The sequence below is a fragment of the Asterias amurensis genome, chromosome 11, assembly GCF_032118995.1.
Source record: "Asterias amurensis chromosome 11, ASM3211899v1".
Taxonomy (NCBI): Eukaryota; Metazoa; Echinodermata; class Asteroidea; order Forcipulatida; family Asteriidae; genus Asterias; species Asterias amurensis.
The window spans coordinates 13,512,800-13,525,491 of record NC_092658.1 but is presented as its reverse complement, the minus strand read 5'-3'; the positions used below and the strand labels follow the sequence as shown (position 1 = coordinate 13,525,491).

At 39.2% G+C, this 12,692-nt stretch overlaps 1 long non-coding RNA gene across 1 annotated transcript; it reads right to left on the bottom strand.

Moving 5' to 3' along the window:
- Positions 1-5,870: 5,870 nt before the first annotated feature.
- On the bottom strand, positions 5,871-11,743 carry LOC139944089 (uncharacterized). The gene is made up of 4 exons (XR_011786916.1): positions 11,620-11,743; positions 9,411-9,480; positions 8,544-8,662; positions 5,871-7,694 (listed from the first exon to the last, which is right to left on the bottom strand). It is a non-coding gene; the product is annotated as an uncharacterized lncRNA (long non-coding RNA).
- Between the last annotated feature and the right edge of the window lie 949 nt (positions 11,744-12,692).

Sequence of the window (12,692 nt, the reverse complement as noted above, 5' to 3'; positions counted from 1 at the left end):
TTGTTTATTTTTATTTACTAAACCAACAAGGTCAGCCTAATCACAGAATAATCAAACAAGCATTTTGTTTATTTGTGTTTACTAAACCTAAAGTTTCCATGTATGTTTCAACAAGGGCACACCTAAGGGAAAAACCTCAAAGCAACTTGTTGTTTATTTTCTCTTCACTAAACCTATAATTCACTCTAATGTTTCAACAAGGGCACAACTACACCCACAGTACTCAAAACAGCATTTTGTTTATTTGTGGCTTAATAAACCCTGAAAATGATACACCTTGTACTCAAAACGACACTATTCACATCGGTGTATGGGTAAAAACCAAAATTAATATTTCTTTTGTTTACTATAAACCACAAGTCACTGTGTATGACTCAACAAAGCACACAATTTTTTCCCAGACAAAAAAACCCTAAATTTTAACAGTTTGTTTATTATATTTCACTCCCTGTGTTGAACAAAATCACACCAGGCTGACACACCTAATTTTGTCCACAGATTCAAACACACCTTTCATGAGAACCCCCCCCCCCAAAAAAAACACACTTGTCCCTTTTCTGTGAAGAAATCTTAATACCTAACACGACCACTAGGCCCCTATTGTGAAAGTTTTCCTAATCTCTTTTGAACAGACATTTCCTGAGTCAAAATCATATTATGCATGCCTTTTACAGAAACTCAAACACAATTTGCACCTGTATTGCCACATGTCAGCGTCTACATTCCAACTTTCATTGTTGGTGTCTGAAAGAAGCAATCATACGACAGTTGCCTTTGAATACTAGTCAGACGATGTATATTACAACCTGGTATTTTGGAGCCCTGCCAGCCAATCTTTGGTAGCTAATCCACCTGTTGTCTGGTTCGGCCAAAATGTTACATTAAACAATGTTGGTACAGAATTATAAATACCAGTCACCTATGACCTAGCTCCAGAAACGATTAATCTATTTTCAATGACCTATAATGCCTAACTTAATTATGCTATTTAGCACAAAATACTGTTTGACAAGATTTTTGGCTAAGCACAAAATTGGGAAAGGGATTTATTTGGAAAGGCTAAAAAAATGATTTCTCAACGCAAGACAGGCATGAGGGTTGTACCATTGTAATATTGCAACTGAGGCAATGACATATTTTAAAAATAAATTACAGGAACTAGGCCTAAACGAAGAAACTTTGATGGACAAAATTAGTAAGAAATTTCACACAAGAAAGTTTGGTTTGGCAGTTGTTTTATTTTAAAACAATACCATGCCTAATGTAAAATTTCGTGAACTTTATTTTTTCCGGACAAGGATGGCTAAAAAACACGATTAGACTCAACGCCAGACGGGCGTGACCGGTGTGCGTTGTAACATTACAATTGAAGCAATGACATGTTAAAAAAAAAATTAAGTCTGAAGTTTCACATAAAAATATTTGGTTTGGCAGTTGTTTTATTTTTTAAATATTACAATGACTAATGTACAACTTCGTGGACTTTATTTTGTCTAATAGGGATGGGCGGCAAAAAAAAAAACGGTTTAGGCTCGACGCCAGACGGGCAAAACGGGTGTACGTTGAAGCAATGACATGTTAAAAAAAATAAGAACAAAACGACATGAACAAAGAAACTTTTACGGCAAAAATTCAGTCTGGAGTTTCACGTAAAAACATTTCGTTTGACAGTTGTTTTATTTTTTAAACATTACCATGAATATCGTACAACTTCGTGAAATTTATTTTGTCGGGACAGGGATGGCTAAATAAAACGAAGGATTAGACTCGACGCTCAACGCCATACGGGCATGACGGGTGTACAAAAAGTGTACGTTGCAATTTTGCAATTGAATAATGACATGTTTATATTAAAAAAAGAAACGAACAAAACGAAGAAACTTTTATGGAAAAAATTTGGTCTGAAATTTCAAATGAGAAGTTTGGTTTGGTGTTTTTTTTTTTTCTTCCTCTTCTTAATCTGTGCGTGTGGGCAACATTTTTTGGCGGCAAAAATTTAGTCTAAGTTTCACAAACGACAAGTTGTGTGCGTGGTTAACTTTTTCGACGGCAAAAAACAAACAAAAAATACTTTCACAAAAGACAAGCTGGTTTGGCAGGGGAATTTTCTTCGTAAAATCTGTGCCTCTGGAGAAAGTTTTTGGCGGCAAAAATTGAGTCTAAAATTTCACATAAGACAGTTTGGTTTGGAAGAGGATTTTTTTCTTCGACCTCTTTGCGTGTGAGTTTGGGAACAGTTTCTCTGCCTAACTAAGGGGTTGTTTCTGACTTACCCCAGACGAACTCTTGAAGTTCGTCTGAGTCCGGCGCTGTGAAGTGTCATGAGTGTATCGTCTGCCTCGCCTCTTGCCGTCTGAGAGCTTCGTTTCGTCGGGGAGGAAGAGCTCTCGGTCTTCAGCAAGAAAAAACTTCTCACGGTTGTTGTCGCCCTGCGGGGAAGAACAAAATAAACAACATGAAAGAACTTTGCACCACACTGTTTAGTTAGATATGCATTCTTTTACAAGATATAGGCATTGGTTAAAACGTTTTTCGGCTGCCGGGAAAAGTTTGAGTTCTAGCCTCCTTTTTCAGACTAAAAATGGATTTAATCAGTAGTTTATTCTTACCTTATGACAAGCGAACTCTTTGGTTGGATTTAGGGTGTGAAACAGCTCTCAAGACTCACGGGAAAGTAATTTTAACAAAAGTTGAAATTGGACTAAAAGTTACCGCTGCGATAACACAACCACACCCGTTGAAATCCAGCTCCGGAGTGATTTGACCGCCCAGGGCGCCCGCCTATATAGGCCCCAGCAGCACGGGCGACCGAATTGCAGTAATGAGGTTAATTTGTACACAAACATATGTAAATCTGGAGTTCTGGGTGAACTTATCCCTCCGCTCGAGAAATTTTTCTATAAATTTTGACATTAAGTTGTAATTTTCCAAACAAATTGTGACTGAATTTCCTTTTTTTAGTAAAATCTGAAAAATTCTTTAAATATTCTTCATTCCCAACGATGGTTTATAGGTTTTTCGAGATGATTTCGAGATCTAGTTTTTGGTCCGCACCTTTTTCCAACCCGCAATGGTCGACTGTGATTGGTCTGGAGTGCAATGACATCATTACTTTCACAGTTGCAGACGATAAGTTAAAAAAAAGATCCGGATTCGCGCCAAAAGGACGAAAAGAAAATTTCGACTTCCAAAGACAAAGGGACAGAAGGTTGTTTTTCCAAACGTGTGCGCATCCACACCGGTCATGTCACGGACGTCTTTGCTCAGACAGTGTACACATTAATGACATGGGCTTGTCCGTGTTTTAAGGCACTACTAATTAATGGATACTATCGATTTTATCGGCAATTGCCAATAATCAATGAATAGTCCTTACGTCGTGATATTTCTCATATATTAGCTAAGCAGATGTTTTACATTCCGAGGAATTTGACAAATCTCACATCTTTGACACATCTGAGAGATCTCAAATTAATGATAAAACTAAAACAATTGTAAAGAATGGCAGTCCAGAGCCCCATGCCAATTTCATAAAGCCGGTAAGCAGAAAATACCGCCTGACGACATTCTGTGCTAAGCATGGACACCAGTCACAACAAAATGTTAACTAATTATGTTGAGCATTAGATGTCTGTGTTTAAAAATGTTTTGTGTGGTTTATTTAACAAAAGGGTTCATTCGAATGTTTGTGAGTATCATTGGGTCATGTCACTGCGGGACGCCATGGCTTTACGTAGTGTACACAGTGTACACACTATATGGAATGGGTTTTACTTGTCTGTGCATTAAAATAGCACTGTTAATTAAAATGGACACCATCTGTTTTACCAATACATGTAGTACAAAAAATGGTCAATAACGAAACGGATCGAGCCGATAGTTCTCGTATAAGTTTCCCGAGAAGTTTGAAATTTTGTGACATTTTGGACAAGACATCTCCTCAAATAATGATCAAACCATGGAGGATCTAAATTATTCCTCCATGATCAAACTAAGTAATCTGAAAGTATGTCTAAATGACAGTAGGTATGTGAGTAAAGAATGAGTAGGGCACCATGTCACAACAATGTCAACTTATAAATGTAATTTTGTGAGGTAACATGCTTCTGTTGAGCAATATCTATTCTGTGCTTACCAATTTTAAGCCTGTAAGCATGACAATATTTTCAGCTCATAATACCCTGAACATATATCTGACGTCGTATTTCGAGGCTCGTGAAAAAGCCACGAGGCTGGCATCCAAAACCGGCGTGTAGATTCACCTTTCACATAGAAATACGCAGTTATTCCATTGCGGACTTGAGAGCAGTGAACTGTTTGGGCAGCTAGCTCATGTCACTGCACGTTTATCAAAATTATATCACTGTATCCAATAAATCACCGACAGGGATCTGTCTAAGTAGTATTACTTAGCAGGAACAGGTTACCAGCCAAATTCTGTTAAGTTTGACTCTGTTGTGGCTGGTGCCACTCTCAATTTCTGCTTAGAATGGAAATTTGACAAGCACTGTTTTCTGCTTAACAGCTTTATGAAATCTGCCACTGGTATAAGTCAATGATACAGGGGGTGGTAATGGGCCACAGTGTTATGGTGAGAATAAATACCTGTCTATGGATTGGAAAGGGGATTATGAAACTGTGCTTACAATTTGGAAGTATTGAGAAAAGTGAATAGTATATGTATCTCCATACCTACCGTTCTCAAATTACCAAATACAATCAGTCCAAATGGTGGTGGTGCTGATGGGGTGGGGGGCTTATGATGGTAGAGGTGCATATTCATAATTCCACCCAAAAAGAATTATAAAATAACATTGTTTTATAAATAATGTTAATTTGCCAATTTGTCAAAATATCCTATCATTAAAGGAACACATTGCCTTGGATCGGACGAGTTGGTCTATAAAAAGCGTTTGTAACCGTTTTTTTATAGAATGCATATGGTTGGAAAGATGTTTTAAAAGTAGAATACAATGATCCACACAAGTTTGCTTCGAAATTGCGTGGTTTTCCTTTTACTGTGCGAACTAACACGGTCGGCCATTTATGACTCCCATAAATGGCCGACCGTGTTAGTCGACGAGATAAAAGGAAAACCGTGCAATTTCGAAGCATGTTTGTGTGGATCATTGTATTCTACTTTTACAACATATTTCTACCCATATGCATTTATTTAAAAACGGTTTCAAACGCTTTTCAAAGACCAACTCGACCGATCCAAGGCAACGTGTTCCTTTAAGCTTTTTAACCATGTCTGGGTGGGTTAGGATGGGACAGGGGATGCTGCCCTTTTTTATTATTTTGATGTCAATCAAAATGATGATCGTGATTTTTTCTGGTGTTATGATGGCACAATGTAGTGCGAAATAAAGTGCTCAAGTGTGCAAAGTAGTGGGAAATGAAATGACAATGAGTTAGATGGCTGTGGGCAAGTGTCCCTCTTCATTATTCAATGTAGCTCATTGCTGCTTAAAATGATCTCAAAAACTGTAATAGAAATTTGTAGTTGGTATCATTGTGTAAGAGAACCTTTATTGTTAAAACAACTTGTTCTTCTAAGTATTTAAAGTCTACATTGCTGAAATTGTCCAACATCCCCCCCCCCCGCCCCCCATTCTCCCTTGAACACCCCCAATATAGGGTCCAATTTCAAAAAACTGCTAAGAAAATGTCTTTGCCAAGCAAAGCATGAGTGGGGTACCAGTCAAAACAGTGTAATCTTCAAGGAATTATGGCTGGTAACAAGTTTCTGCTAAGCGATATATATTTTTTCTGTGCTAAGCAAATTGTTGTGGTTACATGCTTTATGAAATTGGGCTAAGGTCTAAGTCTAAGGGCTAAGTAAAAGAAACTCTGCACACAAATGATGTCATCAATGAATTTATTTGGATACCCGTTGTACTGATCATTCCATTACATATATAGTGCAGGGGAAATGGAGTAGAATAAAAAATGAGTGCTCTTTGAATAATTTAAAGACACTGGACACTATTGGTAATTGTCAAAGACCAGTTGTCTCACTTGGTGTATCTCAACATAACAAACCTGTGAAAATTTTAGCTCAATCGGTCGTCGAAGTTGTGGGATATTAATGAAGGAAAAAAAAACACCCTTGTCGCACCATGGTCACACAAAGTTGTGTGCTTTCTGATGCTTGATTTCGAGACCTCAAAATCTAAATCTGAGGTCTCTAAATCAAATTTGCGGAAAACTACTTCTTTCTTGAAAACTAAGTCACTTCAGAGGGAGCTGTTTCTCACATTGTTTGATACTATCAACCTCTCCTTATTAATCGAGTAAGGTTTTATGATAATAATTATTTTGAGTAATTACCACTAGTGTCCACTGCCTTTAATGTGAATTGTTTAAAGACCAGCGAGTGGTCCATACAAAATAGTTCTTTATTTCTGTGATAAAGCATATAACATTGGTAAGACCAGTATCTGCACTATATGTAACAGGTCACAGTGACCTGTTAACAAACCTGTGAAAGTTTAGGCTAAATCGTTCATCAGGAAACAATTTTTTGTTCGAACAGTTTTTTGTTATTAAAAAAAAGATTAGTCAGTTTTATTTTATGTTAGTTGACGTAGTGACACATACATATAGACATTAGGTGCTGGTGGTCTGGATTAAACATGTTACCTTAGTGAGCATGCACTGCTAAACCAGTTTTATAAACAGAAGTTCTTTCTGTCTCGCACAATGAGTAACAAATGACAAATAAAAAATAGTTTGATAAAATCTAATAGACCTTGAGCCTTGCATAACACCTAATGCTATACACAAACTCTGAGCTCACGCGCATGTTTTCATGCACAAAGAACTAATGTCCAATCAATTGCTTCCTTTGACCCCAGTGAGGGCACTTTTTGAGAGGTGATGTCACATGCAAGGGGTATATGAGTTGTTACGGACTAGTAAACAATTAGAAATGTACAAAAATGTATTGGGTGAGAAACCAATCAATGATTTACTCCGTGCCTGAATTGTCTTTATTTTTTGTCACCGAGTTTGTTCTGTACTTCCGTTGAGATTGATTCTTAAACTTATGAAACTTATTGCTGTGCTGTCCCTCGACATCATCTTTTGCCAAATCTTCGACATGGTTTCCCGTCATTGCTCGAACCTGCGACATCTCACCGCTAACTTGGCGACTGTGCACTGTCATCGTTTGTGTTGAGCAGTGATAAAACATTACTAGACTCGTCTTTGCGTTCAGTTCCATAAAAAGAAGATGAGCTCGGATTTGAATCTAAAGTCACATTTGAATTGTGTACACTGGACTGTGAGGGCGTGTGTACTGAAGCGTGGTCACCGTCTGTAGTTCTTTTGTATAGCACTGTGCTAAATGATGGAGCCACAGAACCTTCCGGAAGAGCTCTAATACTGACATCTTGATCGTCTGTGATATATTGTTTGATTCCCTCACGTCTGTCTGGGCATCTCCAAAGTTTAGGATATTCTCCTGCTGGAGTCTTTGTCTAATACGACTGATGGCAAGGTGCTGTTGCGTTGCCATCTTCCGTTGTTGGAGGTGCTCATTAATGCGTGTCATATCCTCTTCGTTACTGCCTGTCACCCGGTTGCCTGATTTTCCCTCGTAACACCTTAGAGATTGTAATCCTCTGCTGGAGATTGATAAATCTGTCCGTGTGGACTTCTTTCTGTCCAGAGGTCGGCAGACTCCACAGCTACAAGATAAAAAGAACATAATTTTTTTTTTTGAATGATGAGATTTAATTCATCTTAATATCCTTATTAATCCCAAGTACAAAAATTGGCGTGTCCTGAAACATTAAAGGAACACGTTGCCTTGGATGGGTCGAGTTGGTCTTTGGTCAAACTCAACCTCAAAGGAACACGTTGCCTTGGATCAGTGGAGTTGGTCTTTAAAAACCGTTTGTAACTGGTAGTTATAAAATGCATATGATTAGAAAGATATTTAAATGATCCACACAATGATCCAATAATGATCCACACAAGTATCACTCGAAATTGCATGGTTTTCCTTTTACCTCGCAGGCAAACAAATTTTTGACTCCCACAAATGGCTGAGCGTGTTAGTTCCCAAAGTAAAAGGAAAACCATGCAGTTTCGAGGCAAATGTGTGTGGATAATTCTATTCTACCTAATACATCTTTCTAACCATATGCATTAACAAACGGTAACAAACGCTTTTTAAAGAACAACTCGACCGATCCAAGGCAACATGTTCCTTTAAGGTTGAGTTTGATTCACCCAGGGAATTATGCGAACCTTTTACAGGTGGTAAACAAAGGCTTAGACTTGATTCAAGTCCCATTCCCAACTAGCAGACAAGCCGTATAGTAGTGCGTCCTCACTGCTAAAAAGTAGTTATTGTGGCAAAGGTTGGGGAATGCTGGTTGCGCAAAATTTTGCTGGCGTTACCGGGCGATTGAACTGAAAATAAAAGGACTCTCCTGGGATTGAGACTTGAGTCAAGTTTAACATAGGCCCTACCTTTAAGGCCCTACCTTTAAGACCCTTCCTGCATTTCGCTGATTGATCTGTAAGCTTACCTTAATAAGTTTCACCACACCAGATGAGACAATGTTGCGGGTGCAAGTGTTGAATCATACTTGGTTCACGATTAACCGATGGCCTTGTAGTATCAACTTGGCCTCTCCAACCCACGTCACTGAAACAAGTAAAGAAAGCCTCATAAAACACAAATACTAAAAAAATCAACATTTGAACAGCGCTATATACACATTTGTTTCTGAGTGCTCATCATTTTGTTCTACAGGTATACGGAGCTATGTTTGAACTATAAGACCCAATTATTTGCATCGCACCACGTAATGGTTAAAAGGTGCAGAGGTGCAATCTGCGGTCAACCATACCAGGGCGAACCCATTCACTCAACTACAAATTGTGTTCTTGGTTCTTTTACGTGCATTACACAACACATGGGATCTACAACTTTTTGTCTCATCCGAAGGACAGAGTAATGATGGTTAATTGTCTTCCATAAGTTTCAAGACCAGGACTCGAACACACTCTCCTTGTCCTAAAACATCAGAGCTGGGGTGGATTTCACAAAGAGTTAGGACTAGTCTTATCTCGACTATCCATGCAATTTGTATATCTTCTGGGAGTCCTAAGTTAGGACTAGTCCTAACTTTTTGTGAAATCGACCCCTGGAGTCTTAGCGCTTGACCACTCAGCCACAGCTAAGTTTTGTCATGTGTGTCAAAGTGACAGAAAACTTTACAAGAAGAATTTTTCATTTGACCTGATTTAATGTTCTACAAACAGGTGGATAGAGCCCGAGGCAGAGCCCAAGCCCAACCCATGGTCTTGAAAAAGGCCATAGAGGAATTTGGGAGGGGTTGGGGTTAAGATGGCAATCTTACTAGTAAAGCTTTTACTTCAAAGTAACTCACCATAACATTTCGGATGCCACTGGTATTCCCACATGTACAGACTGAGGTCATCAGATCCTGAGAGAACGTACTGGTAAAGAATAAAAGGAAACACCTTAAAATCAATCGGGGTTGTAGGCAGGTTTTCTTTAATAGATCCCTCGCAATGGCTTCCATCTTAGATGGCAAACAATGGTAATACCATGTGTGTTGCTGGGTAGATTATGCTCTTTATAGTGGTCTAATATTTTGGGCCTCCTTAACGCTATGCAAACTACATGTAAACGGCGGGTGCTGTAAATTATTGGTGGCTGACCATCAAGAAAAACTGAAACTTTCATCTATCAATGCCGATTATAAAAACGTATAGCGATAAGGAGGCCCAAAATTAGACCCCTATTAACAAAGGCTCACGGGGGAGCCTAATACTAGAAGAGTTTTAGAGGATTAATTTTGTTTTGTCTGTTTTTCTTTGTTTTGTTTTTCTGCGCCTTGAACACCCAGCAGGGTGGATACGTGCGCATTACAAGTCTTATTATTATTATTATTATTATTATTATTATTAGAGTTTCTAGAAGTAGTAGATACCCAGCAAGTATATACACACATGGTATTACCGCAAATCAAATATGTACTGATACCTCATCATGCAATGTCTCAAATCCCAAAATGGAAATCTACAAGCGTGTACTGTATGATGTGCACAACCCTTTAGTCAATGAGAGAGCCTTCATTGGAGTATATGGTACATTCGTTTAGCTTCCCTGGGTCTACCCTGCTGTGCTCACTCCGGTGAGCCCCTGACATGAGCTAATCGAATGATCACACTCGCCCTCTAGTAGTGGTATCTTGCATCTTGCATTGTTGTACTCTCCCATAAGCATTGCTGCTGTCCTGGAGAGGGTGGGTTGCAATTTCCATTTGCGCTCTGTGCTTGTGCTTTCAAGATAGTGCTTATAAGGTGGTGATAATGTCAATTTGTCCTAAGAGGGATTGGTAGCTCCATCTTTCTTATAGCTGGCAGTGCTTCTCTTTGGAACCCGTTCAGATTGGTTGCAGTGACTGCAGCCACTGGTAGCCTGTTCCAAATCCTAACAGCTCTTGGGAAAGGGCTGTAGAGGTAGCAGTCAACTCTGGCGAATGGTTGCCTGTAGGTGTGGCTATGTTGATTTGTCTGGTTGTGTCGGCTTGATCGTCTGTTCTCTAGGATGATGTTTGGAGGAATTGTTATATTTATTTGGCCATGTAGTATCTTGTAGAGGATTTCGACCTGATGAAGGAGACGTCTGTCATGCAGGGTGTCCCATCCCAGCAATGTCAGCATGTCAGACACACTTGATTCTTGGTGGTAGTCCTTCATGACAAAACGTGCTGCTTGGCGCTGGACGCTCTCCACAATTCTGATGTTGCGGTTTGTGTTCGGGTTCCATGCACTTGTGGCAAATTCAAGTTGTGGTCTTACTAGAGTGTTGTACGCCGTCTCCTTGACTTCCTTGCTACATTTTCCAAGGGTGCGTCTGATCAACCCAAGCGATCTTGAAGCCTTGGCTCTGACTGCTTCTGCCTGAGTGTTCCAGCTTAGGTTGTCAGTGATGGTGACTCCAAGATATTTGCATTTTTTCTCGTGTTGGATTTCCTGACCAGAGATTGTGAAGGTATGATCCAACTTTGTCTTCTTCAGGGTGATGCAGAGGTGGCAGCATGCACCTCAGGTCACCCCAAGTGACCCACTCCACAAGCAGGGCACGTGGGGCTGACCCAGGTGAGCCCCATCAAAGCTTTTCAAACTGCCGGGGTAGACCGGGTTAACCCGGGAAGCTAAACGAACGCACCCAATACAAATAAAAATGAGAAAGGGCGCTGTTTTGGGGCTTGTATTGTGACATCATTTATGTGAGGGTACACAGTTCTCATTTACTTCTCTAGCCCCACTTGTGTGGCCAAGGCTAAGCTGTGCAAATTGACTTCTTGCATCAACGTCAAGCATTCACTGTCATACTCCCAATTTGCCAGTCAAATTTCACATACAAAATAATATGGTGAGAGTGTAAACTCCATTTTGCCTCAAATGCGCACTACTACACTGTCACACAGGGACATTGACATCGACTCTCCAAAAATGATGTGCCCAAGATTATTGCGGTGAATCACAACAGTGAATAGCGTAAACATGACACATATACATAAACATGACATTTATAAACATTATAAATGTCCATTTACTAATTACCTGGTCTCTGCCCTGAGCAAATATGCAGCTCTTCATGATCGTACATGAGTTGTAATCATGTAGCCGGAATGGTTGAACCATGCAGGCAGCAGCACTGCTCTCTGTGTATGTTTGTACACAAACGGGAGGTAAACAACACATGTGTGAGAGTTCGGCATACTTTTGCCGAAAGGGGGCGCACTTAAACTTTTACTTTTCGGAATGTTCTGCTGATGTGCATTGTGCAACATTTTTTTGTTCCCATTAAATCTTGTTGGTTCTGGTGAACGTTTTTTTTAAAGAAAGACAATTCTTCTCCGAAACAATATTAACTTGTTTGTACCAAAGCAACACTAGCGGAGATACCACAATTTTAGTGAGTTTATTCAATTGCTCGATGGTGTGGTTTCAACAACTTTTTTTTAAGAGTTCCAATAGTTCCAATTTAGTTCCACACACGAACACAACTGTGAATTTTACGATACCGTCAACCTTGCTAGAGGAGTAATTGGGACCCAAACAAATCCGAATTTCCCATGTTCTATATTTTGTAAAAAGTTATCATATGTTTAGCTATGGTGGGTAGGCCCGTATAGGCCTAAAAAAAATATAAGAATTAATTCCCATTCTATGATCATATTCTTAAAAGGGCCCCTTGCTTGCTACGCCCACCTGTGGCCACAATAATGAAGAAATTAAAAAAAAAACTGGACACTATTGGTAATTTTCAAAGACTAGCCTTCACAGTTGGTGTATCTCAACATGATTATGCATAAAATAAAAAGCATGTGAACATTTTTTTAGCTCAATCGGTCGTCGAAGTTGCGAAATAATAATGAAAGAAAGACACAACCTTGTCAGACGAAGTCCTGTGCTCTCAGATGTTTGATTTCGAATAGAGGTCTCGAAATCAAATTCGTGGAAAATTACTTCTTTCTAGGCGACTTATTACTTCAGAAGGAGCCGTTTCTCAAAATGTTTTATAACATCTCCCCATTATCCCACTTTAACAAGTAAGGTTTTATGCTAATAGTTATTTTGAGTAATTACTAATCCACTGCCGTTAACTCATTATTGATAATTTTATAGTGGAA